Source organism: Mus caroli, unplaced genomic scaffold, assembly GCF_978045245.1.
Source record: "Mus caroli unplaced genomic scaffold, Mus_caroli_1 scaffold_8, whole genome shotgun sequence".
In the NCBI taxonomy this organism is placed as follows: Eukaryota; Metazoa; Chordata; class Mammalia; order Rodentia; family Muridae; genus Mus; species Mus caroli.
In genome coordinates this window covers 12,684,467-12,697,666 of record NW_028227263.1, presented here as the reverse complement: position 1 = coordinate 12,697,666, position 13,200 = coordinate 12,684,467, and the positions used below count along the sequence as shown (strand labels likewise).

Genomic DNA, 13,200 nt, shown 5'->3' with positions numbered 1-13,200 from the left:
GGCTGCGCCTCCTGAGGCCTCGGGACCAATCACAGGACGGTGAGCAGCGAGGTCCAGTTCCTGACGTTGTGCGGCCGCCGCGGGGTTTATTTAGCTCTAGGGTCCTGACCGCCGCCATTCGGAGTCCTCTGCGCCCGAGGCCGTCCCCAGACCGCTCCGCCCCTGTCCCCGAGCCTCGGCCCCCGCCTCCGCGCCGCCTCTCCGCCCCTCGGGCCGCTGGGAGCCGCGCGCGGGCCCGCGGAGAACATGTCCTGACTGAGGCGGGAGGGCGGAGGCGGCAGCAGCGGGGTGGGCGGCGGCGCCGAGGGAGGCGGAGAGGGGCCGGGCTCGGCTCGTCGCCGCTGGCCGTGCGGGAGTCGCCGCCGCCGCCGCGGCCGCCGGGCGCCGCGCGTCAGACGGGGAGGAGGAGGATCCGCGGCCGCCAGGTAACCGGGCCTGGGTTGGGGGCGCCGCGCCGCAGGCCCCTCGCGGGTCGGCCGCGGCCTGACGGGGCGTCGCGGGGAGCAGGCTGCCGAGCCTCCGGGCGGCAGCGTTGCGGGATAGCTCATCGCAGGCCCGGGGTTGTCCGCGGCCGCGCGTCCATCTTGGGCTTCCCAGCGCGGGGACAACCCGGGAGATGAGGGAGAGTGGCCGCCCGGCTTGTTTACCGACCTCAGTTGGCCGCCTTCGTCAGCGGCTGGCGCTGCCCTTCTGCCCGCCTCATTCCGGCAACCGGGATCCCTCCCGAGTCCGAGTGTGTGGGTCTTATTCCCACTTCTTAGTAGGCCGTAAACACCCGGATTCGTCGCTCTAAGTTGGTGCTGGTCCCCAAACTTGTGTTTTGGTCCCTTGGCCACTTTCTTTCCCCTCATACGGTGGCCTCCGGTTGCCTTCAGCAAATCAGGGTGAAAGTTGATGTCTGGTGGCCACGGGCAGCTGGAACTCCGCTCCCGGTAACGACCGCTCTGTGCACCTACCTTGTGGGTTTTGTTGTTGTTTTGTTTTGGTTTTCTGCTCTAATTTGGCTGGTCAAAAAGAGCTGTAATACTTGCTGTTAGCGCCGGGGAGAGGCAGTTTACGTTAAGCCAGAAGTTTAAACCCGCCCATTATCTTGGAGACACTGGTTTTGAAACCACCTTACTTAGAATTTTGTATCTCAACCCCTGGATTTCCCCTTTCGGTTACCCCCTAAGTCACTTTCTATAAGTCCCTTCCACTGCTTGCAATGTTTGGTCTCTGTATAGTTGACCTGTGATGGTGTTAATAAACGTGATGTACAAATACTTGGAAGTGTTATATAATGAGTGGCTCCTGTACCCCGCAGTCTCTTTCAGTCGACTCCCTACCAACTTTTGCTACATGCATGGTACCTCTGTTGATCAAAAATGGGTGACTTGGCTTATATAGAGAAAACAGGGGAGACCCGAGGATCTTTGTGACAGAGGCCGTTAGAAAGTCGACTGAACTATGCTTGGGAAAAGTAAAGCTGGATCCTGTTAAATATTATTTTAATTAAACGAAGTATTTCGAAAGTATATTTGGAAGCCACTCTCTTGATTTGGAGGCTCTTAAAATAGTCTCATTAAATTTTTGTAACTTTTTCATTTTGGGGGGGTTATGAGGGGTTAAAAGGTAGGGCAGTAATGAGACATTTTACTTTTTTGGGGGGAGGATGTTATTTGAACGCCATGGGAGTTTTTTTCCTGGTTGCTGTTTTAACAACCTTTTATTAGTGCCGTTGAGCATTGGGGCACCCATTTATTTACTCTTGAGGTTGTATGAAGAACTTACAGCTCATGGTAATATATTTTAAACTAATTGGCCTTGATCCATAACTGTGTACTGATACGGATTGTGGCATATCGCTTTTAAGGTCTGAGGATTAAGCCAGGCAAGGTGGTGAATGGTGAACGCCTTTAACCCTAGCACTCAGGTAGCAGAGGCAGGTGGGTCTCTTGAGTTCTAGGCCATACTGGTCTACAGAGCGAGTTCCATGACAGGGTTACACTGAGAAAACCTTTCCCCCCCAAACCATAAACAAACAAACAATTAAAGTAAGTCTGAGTATGAACATTGATTCAGATGTACATTGTTTGAGGTAAATTGATTTATGTGTAATTGATTCAGTGAGAGCCATTACATGTAGTTTTATTTATATTGCTTTTATTAAATCAGTTAAAACTTAAATGTAGTTGCAAAAGTAGGATGCTAACTTTTTATATAACTTGGTTTGGTTTTATTTGAGCATTGCTTATGGCTTTCCCCTCTTCCCTAGAAATACCTTCTTATTTGAACATTTTTTTCTTCCAGTTTGTGGTGGTTTATTTGGAATTTTCATGTCCTCTTTATACCTTGGGTATATTTTCTGTGTTTAAATACACTCGCACCTCTGAGGCGCAGTGGTGGTGCATACCATTATTCTCAGCACTCAGAAGGATCTCTGAGTTCAAGGCCATTGTGGTTTACAGAATGAGTTCCAGGACAGCCAGGGCTACACAGAGAAAACTTGATTAAAACAAAACAAAACAAAAATAAAAACAAAAATCCCCCACAGAACCAAAAAACAAAGTACCCAACACATTCACTTCTTACCACAATAAATAAACCTATAAAAATGAAAAAAAAAAATTCAAACTCCTTTTGGTGTTTAAATTTCTCAGTAGTTTGGTCTCTCTCTCTCTCTCTCTCTCTCTCTCTCTCTCTCTCTCTCTCTCTCTCTCCTTTAATCTTTCTTCTTTCCTAAGTGAAGCTCAGTCCAACTAAACTTTTGTTTCTGTGAAGTCCCTCTTCTTGTCCTTTATTTATTTTACCCTTTCTTACTGTACATCAAGTTAAGTGCTATCTCCTAAGAACCCCTTTGAGAACTTACCCTGGAGGAACCTGTTTGCTCCTTTGTATGAGACTTTCCACCCTTTGTTGTTATTGTTGTTGTTAGTCTATGGTAGTGTAGATTTCTTTCTATGACTTCTGTTTTCCAACTATATTTTTAAGGCTCCGAGATTTGGTGTTAATTTTTTTAAGGCTCTGAGAAATGAGTTTGTATCTATGGAGACAGTATAGTTGGCTCTGAAAATATAGTCTGACAAAGTATTTCTGGCTACAGAGGTATTTCAGGATATACAATTTGTATGCTTTCTACTACTGGAGTTTCTGGGATTTTTGATGATTTATGAGAGAAAATATTTGAAACTATGGTCATACCATAAAAATACGTGGTCAGTTTGTTTACATTTGTTAGTACTGTTTTTACTAATACAAGGGATTGACATTTCCCATTGGCTGTGCTGTGTTACTCAAATGAAAATCTGTTTTTCCCTGAGTCTAAGATAGTTACTTGGCTTTGGCTTTGGTACTAGTGACATGAAAGGTGGCTATTTTGTATTTGTAAGTGTCATTGCAGATGACATTTATCATCATAGGAAGGGGGAGTAATCTGAAGCCTATTGGATTTCTAACCTCAGATGCTGATGGACTGTACAGCTGATCAAAAGGCTGATGAGGAGGGGAGTAGGATTTTGTTGCTCCCTGTTGGAAGAAAACATAAAACTGGCCTACATTATTCTTAAATACCAAAGCTAATACATGTAGTTATGTAGTAGGGATGTGGATATTTAGGCATTTGGAAAATAGGTGTGTGTGTTTCTGTTGTAAGTATGAGTAAGTTTCTTGGCAGTAAATTCTCCTGATAATGTCTCTGCCTTCTGTGAAAACTCACCCTTTTATAGTTTGTCAAAATATTTTTCCCTTCAAAATATTTTGTGTGTATGGGTGTTTTGCCTGCATGTTTGACTGTACCACATGCATGTAGTACCCTTGGAAGCCAAAAGAGAGTGTCATATACTCTGGGACTGGAGGTGTAGAAACTTGTCAGACACCGTGTGTGTTCTGATCCTCTGGAAGAACAGCCACTGTTTTTAAATGCTGAGCCAGCTTTTCAGCCCAAAATTGTCTAATTTTTATAAAATTATAAAATTTTATAGTTAAATTTATAGTTTTTTAAAAATAGTACTTTTTAACCTTTGTTTTATGGGAATGGACATTCAGCCTATATGTGTGTCTGTACACCATCTGCATGTTGGATCTCCTGAGATCTGAGTCACAGACAGTTGTGAGCTGCCATGTGGGTGCTGGGAATTGAACCCAGGTCTTCTGGAAGAGCAGCCAGAACTCTTAACCCCTGAGCCATCTAGCCCCCAAAAGTTGTTTATATAAGAACCTTTTTTTTTTTTAAGATTCATAAATCTTTCCAGTGTAACTGGAGATAAAACTAACCTTTAATAAACTTCCTGAAATGCTGGGTGTTTTTACAAGGCTATTTGAATTTGTAAAAAGCACTTTCATAGACCTATGCCAGTAATAAGAAGAAACCTAGATCAGTTTATCCTATTAATAATTAAGTTGGATCCCTTACTTCATATCATTTATAAATTTTAACTCAAACTGACTATAAATATAAATTTAAGAGCTAAACTACAAAATACTAGATGAATTAAGGTTTCCAGCCTAATTTTTTGAATATGGATGTTCATTCAAGCAGTGGGTTCTGCCACTGCTGTATGTTGAAATTTGCTGAACTTTAAGTCTAATTATTCTCAACTATAAGTTGATTATTTTAGGACAGCATTTTTTAGACGTATGGCAAAATCCCTGTTGTGTAGATGAAAGAAAGAATCCTTATAAATATTATGCTGCAAAAACACATTTGCAATTGAAATTCAGAAGACAGTATAATTGCTGTGATTTTTTTTAAAAAATAAACCACTTCAATTCTTTGCTTTCTTGTTTAGGACATATAATGAATCTTCTTTTATTTCTCTTTGTATTTAATGAAGCTAAAGCTTAGCTCTTTATCTGTCTCTCTGTCATATTTATTTTTATGGTGCTAGGTATCAAATTTAGGGCCTTGTGCTTGTTAGGTAAGCATTCTAGCTCTGAATTAAGTCATACCCCACCTCCCCTGATTTCTTTTTGAGGCTTGCTTTCTGTAGCCCATACTAGCTTTGAATTTGTGATTCCTCTTGCCTTAGCCTCTTGATGCTGGGATTATAGCTGTGTGTCCCTATACTTAGTGTAAGGTTTATTTTTAAATAGGGAAGCTACTGCAGTTCTAGAACTACTTTTTATTTTTCTGGGGAATGTTCTCCTTTGATAACTGGAATATTGAGTTGTTATTGACTTATTAATGAGTAGCTGCCATATACAGATACTGATTGAAGACAAATGAATTTTTCATTGTTGAATATTAGAAACAAACCATAGTGCACTTAGCTAAGAATTATGGGAGATAATTGTCTTGCTTACTGATCATAGTATTTTCACTATTAAGTGTGATGTTAGTGTAGGCTTTTTTCAAAATGTTCTTTAGCAAGTTAAGTTCTCTATGCAGGCTCTTTGTTTTTCTTCTGAGAAAAAGTCTTTCTGTATAGTTTAGGCTGACTTTAAACATGGTCCTTTTGCTTTAGCCTCTTAATGCTGGGGTTATTGGTACATACTAAAATGACTTCTGTCACTGAATTTTTAGTGCTGTTCTATATAGCTTGATAGGAATTTGCATTTCTTCTTCTTTAAGTCCATTGACTTGATAGGTTCCATTAATTTTGGGATATTGAACCAACTTGTTGATTTAATTATTTATCTCACTTGGATATATATAATTCCATCTGTCTATCCATCCATCCTGCCTAATCAGTTTTTCAAGGCAGGGTTTCTTGGTGTAGCCCTGGTTCTCCTGCGATTCACTCTGTAGACCAGGCTGGCTTGAGTTTACAGATATCTGCCTGCCGCTGCCTCCTTGGTGCTGGGATCAAGGCTTGTACCACCAGGCCCAGCTTTTTCCTTTTTCTTTTCTTTTTTACTTTTTGACAGGCTCTTACTCTGGCTCATTGCAGGCCCAGAACTTGGTATGTAGACCAGGCTGGCCTTGATCTCACAGAGATCTTTCTGCTTCTGTTTCCTCACTTGTGTGGGATTAAAGTTTTGTACACTATGTCTAGCTCAATGTATTTTGTAGATTTGTGCTTCTATATAAACTTTTTTCTCCTCTTCCTCCTCTCCTCTTGTTGTTGTTGTTGTGCCTCTGTGTCTACATCTTATAATTGGCAGTCAGGTCAGAGGCTTGATAGCGTTCTATTTCTATTACCATTTATATTACTTGGTACTTTTAATTCCTGGTAGTATACTTTGTAGATGTATGGCAGCATTAGAAACAGAGATCAGGTCTGTTATGTAGTAACAGATTAAATATTAGTTCTGTTTTAAAATTTGAGCTTAATTCAATATACGATAGTGGAAATGGAAAATTTAATTTTCATCATCTTTGGAAATAAGATATTTGCAAAATAAATTCATTTGTTTTCAAAAGTGAGCTTTACACAGAAGAACAGGGAGAGGCTTTGCTAAGTAGTGTAGTACTATGCTGGAGAGCACATTATTTGGCTGCCTTTTATTTTACAAGTTTACATTTTTGTCTCTAACAGATACATAGTCTGCTTACTAATCATATGGGCAATCATTGCATGCTTACCTTTAAAGCATGGTCATCTTTAGGCTCTGAGATTTGTATACATACCATTAAGATAGACTCACTCTTTCACTTGGCTTAATAAAAATGGAAGGCTTTTAAATTGTTATTAACATAGCATTTTTTTGTTTTGTTTTGGTTTGGTTTGGTTTTTGGTTTTTTAGATTGGCAGGGTCTCACTATAGAGCTCTGGCTATCCTGGAACTTACTATGTAGACCAGACTGGTCTCAACTCACAGAGTTCTGCCTGCCTCTGTTTCTTGAGTGTTGAATCTCCCCCCCCCCCCCTCTCTAAAATCTGGACTGGTGTATACTGGTCTAAAGTCAGGCTGTCTGTAGGCCCTCATAACCCCCCATTATAGGTGCTGAATTTAGTGTATTTTTAGTTTGTTTGTTTTGTTTTTTTCGAGACAGGGTTTCTCCGTATAGCCCTGGCTGTCCTGGAACTCACTTTGTAGACCAGGCTGGCCTCAAACTCAGAAATCTGCCTGCCTCTGCTTCCCAAGTGCTGGGATTAAAGGCATGTGTCACCACTGCCCGGGTAGTGTATTTTTTTTTTTTATTAGATATTTTCTTTATTTACATTTCAAATGTTATCCCCTTTCCTGGTTTCCCCTCCGAAAATCCCCTACCCCCAACCCACCCACTCCCATTCCTGGTCCTGGCATTCCCCTATACTGCTGCATAGAACCTTCACAGGACCTAGGACCTCTCCTCCCATTGATGGCCGACTAGGCCATCCTCTGCTACATATGCAGCTAGAGCCATGAGTTCCACCATTATATGTGTTTTCTTTGATTGCTGGTTTCCAAGGAGCTCTGGGAGTACTGGTTAATTTGTATTGATGTTCTTCCTATGGGGGCTTCAAACCCCTTCAGCTCCTTGGGTACTTTCTCTAGCTCCTTCATTGGGGACCTTGTGCTCTGTCCAATAGATGACTGTGAGCATCCACCTCTGTATTTGCCAAGCACTGGCAGAGCCCCTCAGGAGACAGCTATATCAGGCTCCTGTCAGCAAGCTCTTGTTGGGATCTGCCATAGTGTCTGGGATTGGCGGTTGTTTATGGGATGGATCCCCAAGTGGGGCAGTCTTTGGATGGTCATTTCCTCAGTCTCTACTCGGAACTTTGTCTCTGTAACTCCTTCCATGGGTATTTTGTGTTCCCCCTTCTAAGAGGCCCCCAAGCCCCCCCACTCCCCCATTATAGGTGCTGAATTTAGTGTATTTTTAAAAAAATATCTAGGTTTTACTTACTTGTTCAACTTTTTTCCCCTCCCTTCCCATGTTCAACTTTTTAGACATCATTTTTGTAGTTCTCAATCTAAAAAAACAAGATATGAATGAAGTACATCACCAAGTTTTTTGTTTTCGTTTTTATTTCTCAAAATGTTTAGGTATTGCCTATTGGTAGTCTAAGAAGGATTGCTCAGCAAGAAAGGCAAATTAATAGTTCAAGTTTTGGATAGTGGGAACAGGCCATTGAATGTGTGTGCTTGGATACAGAAGGCCTGGATTCAGATTCTGGCTGTACCACGTAGTGATTTTGTTTTAAGGATAGTCGCATGTTTTGTTTCCCGTTTTTAAAATTGGATATGAAAATAGTTCTGAGGAATAAATTGGTTAATATATTGATTTGTACAATGCTTAGCAATATTAGCTGTTATTGTTTACTTGTTGAACAGGGCTGACTTCGGCAGAATTGTGACATAGACAAAGTTGGCCTAGTGCTCACCCACTTAGAACAAACAGTGCTTTCAGTCTGCTGCTCTTCTGCACTCTTCTGCATGATGCCCTTTGTTGTCTCTGCAATGAAAGAAAAAATATCTTCATTCTGTTTTTATTGGCACACTATAGGAACCATGAGAAAAATGATCTAGTCTAGTTTCCATTATTAAGTAAGGAATTTTAAATAACTTATTTTGAGATGGGAGTCTCACTGTGTAACCCTTTTTGGCGTGAAGTTTGCTTTGTACACCAGGTTGGCCTTGACCTCACAGAGGTCTGCCAGTTTCTTCCTGAGTGCTGGGTTTAAAGATACATGTCCCCCTACCTGGTCTAAATTATGAGTTTTAACACAATTTTAATTCAAATAACTTTTATATTTCCAATGAGTAACAGAATTGGAATTGATTTGAGGGATTGGTATTTTGAAACAGATGGTAAATTGGAGTTGGCATTGCCTTGGGGTATTTTAGCTGTTTGCTTCTGCTACCTTTTACAACCTTGTTTCATATTATACTTTATGTAAAATTTCCAGGCACTAACTCCTATCCCTGTCAAACTGGAGCCCCTTAGCATCTGATATCAGCTGCTGTTAGTGAGCTAGATATACTTTCCAATGGCCTTCTTAAGGGTACTTTGTAATTTGGGAATCTGTTTGTAGTCTCTGGAATAATGAGAAAAGTTTTGAGCATGTTAAGCCTATTGCCTTATTCTTTTATGAATCTCAGGATGGAAGCCAGGATTTCAGGCATGCTAGATTGAACTTCCCAGCCCTCTTTTATATTTAAATGCTGGATTGAGAATATACTCTCAAGATTAATTGTCCCATTTCCATGCACATCTAAGAAGACTGTCATTTTTTAACTAGTTCTATCCATCTACTCTTTCCAAGCTGTCAGATGATTAGTTTTTTTGAGATTGTAATTTGAGGTGCATGACTCTAATTATGGTAAAATTGAGTTTACTATATGGTTGAAGGACGTATATGTAGTATTTCTTGCCTCCTTTTTCATACTATATAGCAACTGAAATGCTTAGAGAAAATTAATTTTGTATTTAAACAAAGTTGGTAAGTAAATAGAATTCCTGAAATGACTAGAAGATAGATGAAAAGAAATGTCACTTACTATTTATTGTTACATGCTAAAATTGTTAATAACTATCTTCTAGGTATTTTTCATTCTCACCAGTGGATTGCTAGTTTCTGTTTAATTACGAGTGGGAAACCTGTCAGAATTCTTTTATTATGTTTCCTTCCATAATTAATGTATTCTTACCATATTAAAATAGCAAATTTTAGTGGGGCTGGAGAGAACACTGAGTGGTTAAGATAATCTGCTTTTGCAGAAGACAGGAGTTGTGTTCCCAGTATCCACATCAGCTTACTCAGAGTGTGATGTAATTCTAGTTTCCGGGGTGGTGGTGGTGGTGGTGGTGGGGTGGCGGGGTCCAATACTTCTGGCCCCAAAGGCACCAGCACTCAACATGTACACACACACATAATTAAACTATTTGAAAGAAAGACAGCTCTATTTGGAATGAAGGTAGGTATTCTAGCTGTAGTATGGGTAATTGCCTCAGTTAAATAATAGCACAGTGCTGGGGTGGCCGGTGTCATTCTGATAGTTGTTACTTAACTTGAGTTTATTTTATTTTCTTTGTTCAGTTCAGTGTTTGATAACAGGTGACTCTGCAATAGTTAACAATGAGTTCTATAGAGGATGTATGTAGTATTTTCTGAAGATATTTAATTGACTGGAACTATAGCTCAGAGTACTTGCCAGTACATGCAAAGCTGTGGGTTTTATTCCTTAGTACCACTACCAAAAATTAATGATTGTAAAAAATTTGTACTTATGCCCTTTATGTACTGCTAATACAAATAATCAGCTCATAGATTGTCACAGTAGTTCAGGTTGCTCAGATTTTGAATACAGAAGTCTGGTATAGAATACTTTCAGGTAGCAAAGAATGGAACAAACACTTACTGAACAGTTTGTTATTCTTAGGAATTTAGTGCCTTTAAACCGTTGATAATTAATAATTAGAAGCACTCAGGACATCTGGCAAATCATGTGCAGTGAGCAAGACTTGGGATACTACCTTCACATTTTATTAGAAAACAACAGAAATTAATGAATATTAGCTGCACAACAAAATTTCAGATGTTCAATGAAAGTGTTTATTTTCCAATTCCAAAAAAATAAAAGAAACATGAATTTCTGATGAAGAATTCAGTTTTGGATATGTTAAGTTTGAGATGTATACTAAATAGTTGAATAGATATTCTGTAGGCAGGATTCATTAATCTGAACTTGGGTAGAATTTGGAAATCATCAGCATATAGGTAGTATTTAAACCCCACAGACTGGTGCTGGTCAACTGGCCCAGCAGGTACAAGTATTTGCTGCCAAAGCTGATGACCTGAATTTGATTCCTGTAGTACATATAGTAGAAAGAGAGAACTGACTCCTGAAAGCTCTCCTCTGACCTACAGGTGTATTGTTGAATGCTGTGTGCATGTATGCATGCATGCAAATAAATAAATAAATAAAAATAAAAATAAAACCCACAGAGTTATTGAAATTCCTAAGAGAGTGAGCTGGTAGTTTGAGAAGTGTTGACCAAAGAACTCTTGGTGCCTAAAATCAGAAATAAAAGCCAACACAGATTAAGGGAGGATAGCTAGTGAGAAATACAGGAAGCCAAAGGCAGTTTTTGAAGTCTAATAAGAACAATGTGTTTAGTTGTGGCTTATAGGATCACAAGGCTCTAGACTATGCTGTTGGACAGGTTGTATTTTTCCCATAAGTTATTTATATTCCAAATGTCAAAGTAGCAAGAAAGAAGTGTTTTATAATTTTATTGCACACATTATATTATTTATGTTATAAATTACATTGTATTTATGCAATGCACGTTTGTTTATTTTTGTCATACTGGCTATGCAGCCCGGGCTGGCCTGAAAGTTGATAATCTTCTGCTTGTACTTTTCCAGTACTGGGATTTCAGGCATGTGTCTACATGATCAATATTTATCTGTTTATTTGTTTTTATAAGTTAAAATTTATTACTTTATGTATCTTTATTTATTACTTTATGTGTATGGAAGTTTTGCCTGCATATATGTTTGTCTGTTCACAACTGTGTGGGTGGTGCCTGTGGAGACCAGAAGAGAATGTTGAATTTCCTGGAACTGGCATTATAGATGGTTGACCATGTGAGTGTTGGGAGTGGACCCTGGGTCCTTTGGAAGAGCAGCCCTGCTCTTGATTGCTGAGTCATCTCTCCAGCCCATTGTTTAAAATTTATGGGGGGGGGGGTGTGGAATGGGAGGATGACACAGTAAAGATCATGATTTTCAATGAAACACTTTAGATGTTTGCTGATACTTACACAACTGCCATGGTAAGATTATAGTATAGATTATTTTGGGGAAATCGAGTATAGTTTATAATCTGGCTAACTAGATAGGAATATATCTGAAATGTGTCAAACATGAACCCTAGCCTAAAATCTCAAGTAGAAAGAAGGTACTTCATTTGCTTTGTTTAAATCAACTTGATTTGAACGTTGAAATCTTGGCTGGAAATTCAACCTCAGTTATTCTCGAGGGCTTCCAGTACTTAGGTTTTTTGTTTGTTTGTTTGTTTGTTTTTAAGATTTTTGGCATTATTCATTTTAGGTTCTCTAGATAAAGTGTTGTCTTTCCTTGTATGCCATGGGGTTCCTTCTGGTTTCTCTAGCTCTGCTGTCTGGCTTGGCACTATTTATATATTTATTTATTTTAAAATAGTGCTGGGTACTAGAAATTAAATACAGGGCCTTGGAACATGACAGGCATGTGTAACATTGCTCAGCTATGTCATCAGCCACTGGTTTTTTGAGACACAGTTTGACTGTAGCTCAGGTTGGCCTTGTGCTTGTTGTCATTCTGTCTTTTGATTTCAACTGCTATGATTACAGACATGCACTATCTTGCTTTAAAAAAACAAAACAAGACAACAAATTTAATACTGTCTTGTAAGCACATTTCATCAAGGTCTTGATGCTTCTGCAGCTATATCCATGGAATTGATCTCACTCTATAATTTCTTCTGAGATTGCTCAGAAGCTTCACTGTTGCTTTTTTCCCAGGTCACTGAATATGATGTGATCTGTATTTTGTTGGTCTTATAAAATATAGTGTCTGGTCTGTAGGTCTTGTCTCTAAAATCCCTGAGATGGGGTTTCAGAAACCTATGTTGACCTGTTTGAAAATTGGTGGGAGTGAATGAAGGAAGAGAAACTTTTGAATTGATGTTCTAGAAATTAATCCTAAGAAGAGATGCAGTAAGTGCATGTCAGTAAAAGTTTGGTTGCTTGAAAGGTCCTTGGAGCGATCAGAGAGCATCCTATGAAAATGATGAGAGGTAACTGAGTTTTAAGGATGAGCACATCTAAGGCAATGGCTTCATATTTGCATTTTTGGGAGTGATGACATATCTAGAAGTTGAGGGTATGTGTAGTGTGTTTAGAAGTGGATGAGTAGGCTTGTGTGTTACAGGAGAGAGCTGAGAGCTTATATTGTTAGAGAAAGCTTCAGACAGGAGGATTGCTGTGGTAACCAACAGCTGGATATATTTAGAAAACAAAGATACTTGGGGAGGCTAGGATAGTAGTAGTTCTGACCTGAACTGAGGAAGGATTGATGCCAGCGGGGCAGAAGCAAATAACTGATCAGATAGAAAACCACTGGAAGAAAATTTGGACAGAAGGCAGAATTCAAGGTGATTCTGAGATTCTCAGCTAGGTATAGTGATATGAACGGTGTCATTTGTGGAAACTGAAGAAGTCAGGATAGGAGTTTCTTCTGAGAGGAAGATAAAAGGTCTAATGGGAGATTTGGTAAGTTATCTGAGGCCTAGAATGGGATTAGATTTCTAGTTAGGGAGTTTTCCATGGCAACAGGATACTGCTGTAGCACTACTGTTTTTCCT

The 13,200-nt window shown here is 39.8% G+C and overlaps 1 protein-coding gene across 2 annotated transcripts in view; it reads left to right on the top strand.

Annotated features, from left to right (window-relative positions):
* Positions 1-85: 85 nt before the first annotated feature.
* The window catches only part of Zranb1 (zinc finger RANBP2-type containing 1), a 53,782-nt gene continuing 40,667 nt past the window's right edge, over positions 86-13,200 (top strand). For both annotated transcript variants that reach the window (XM_021169127.3, XM_021169126.3), the window contains exon 1: positions 86-425. The gene's annotated coding sequence lies outside the window, so the exon portion shown is untranslated. The remainder of the gene's footprint in view (positions 426-13,200) is intronic.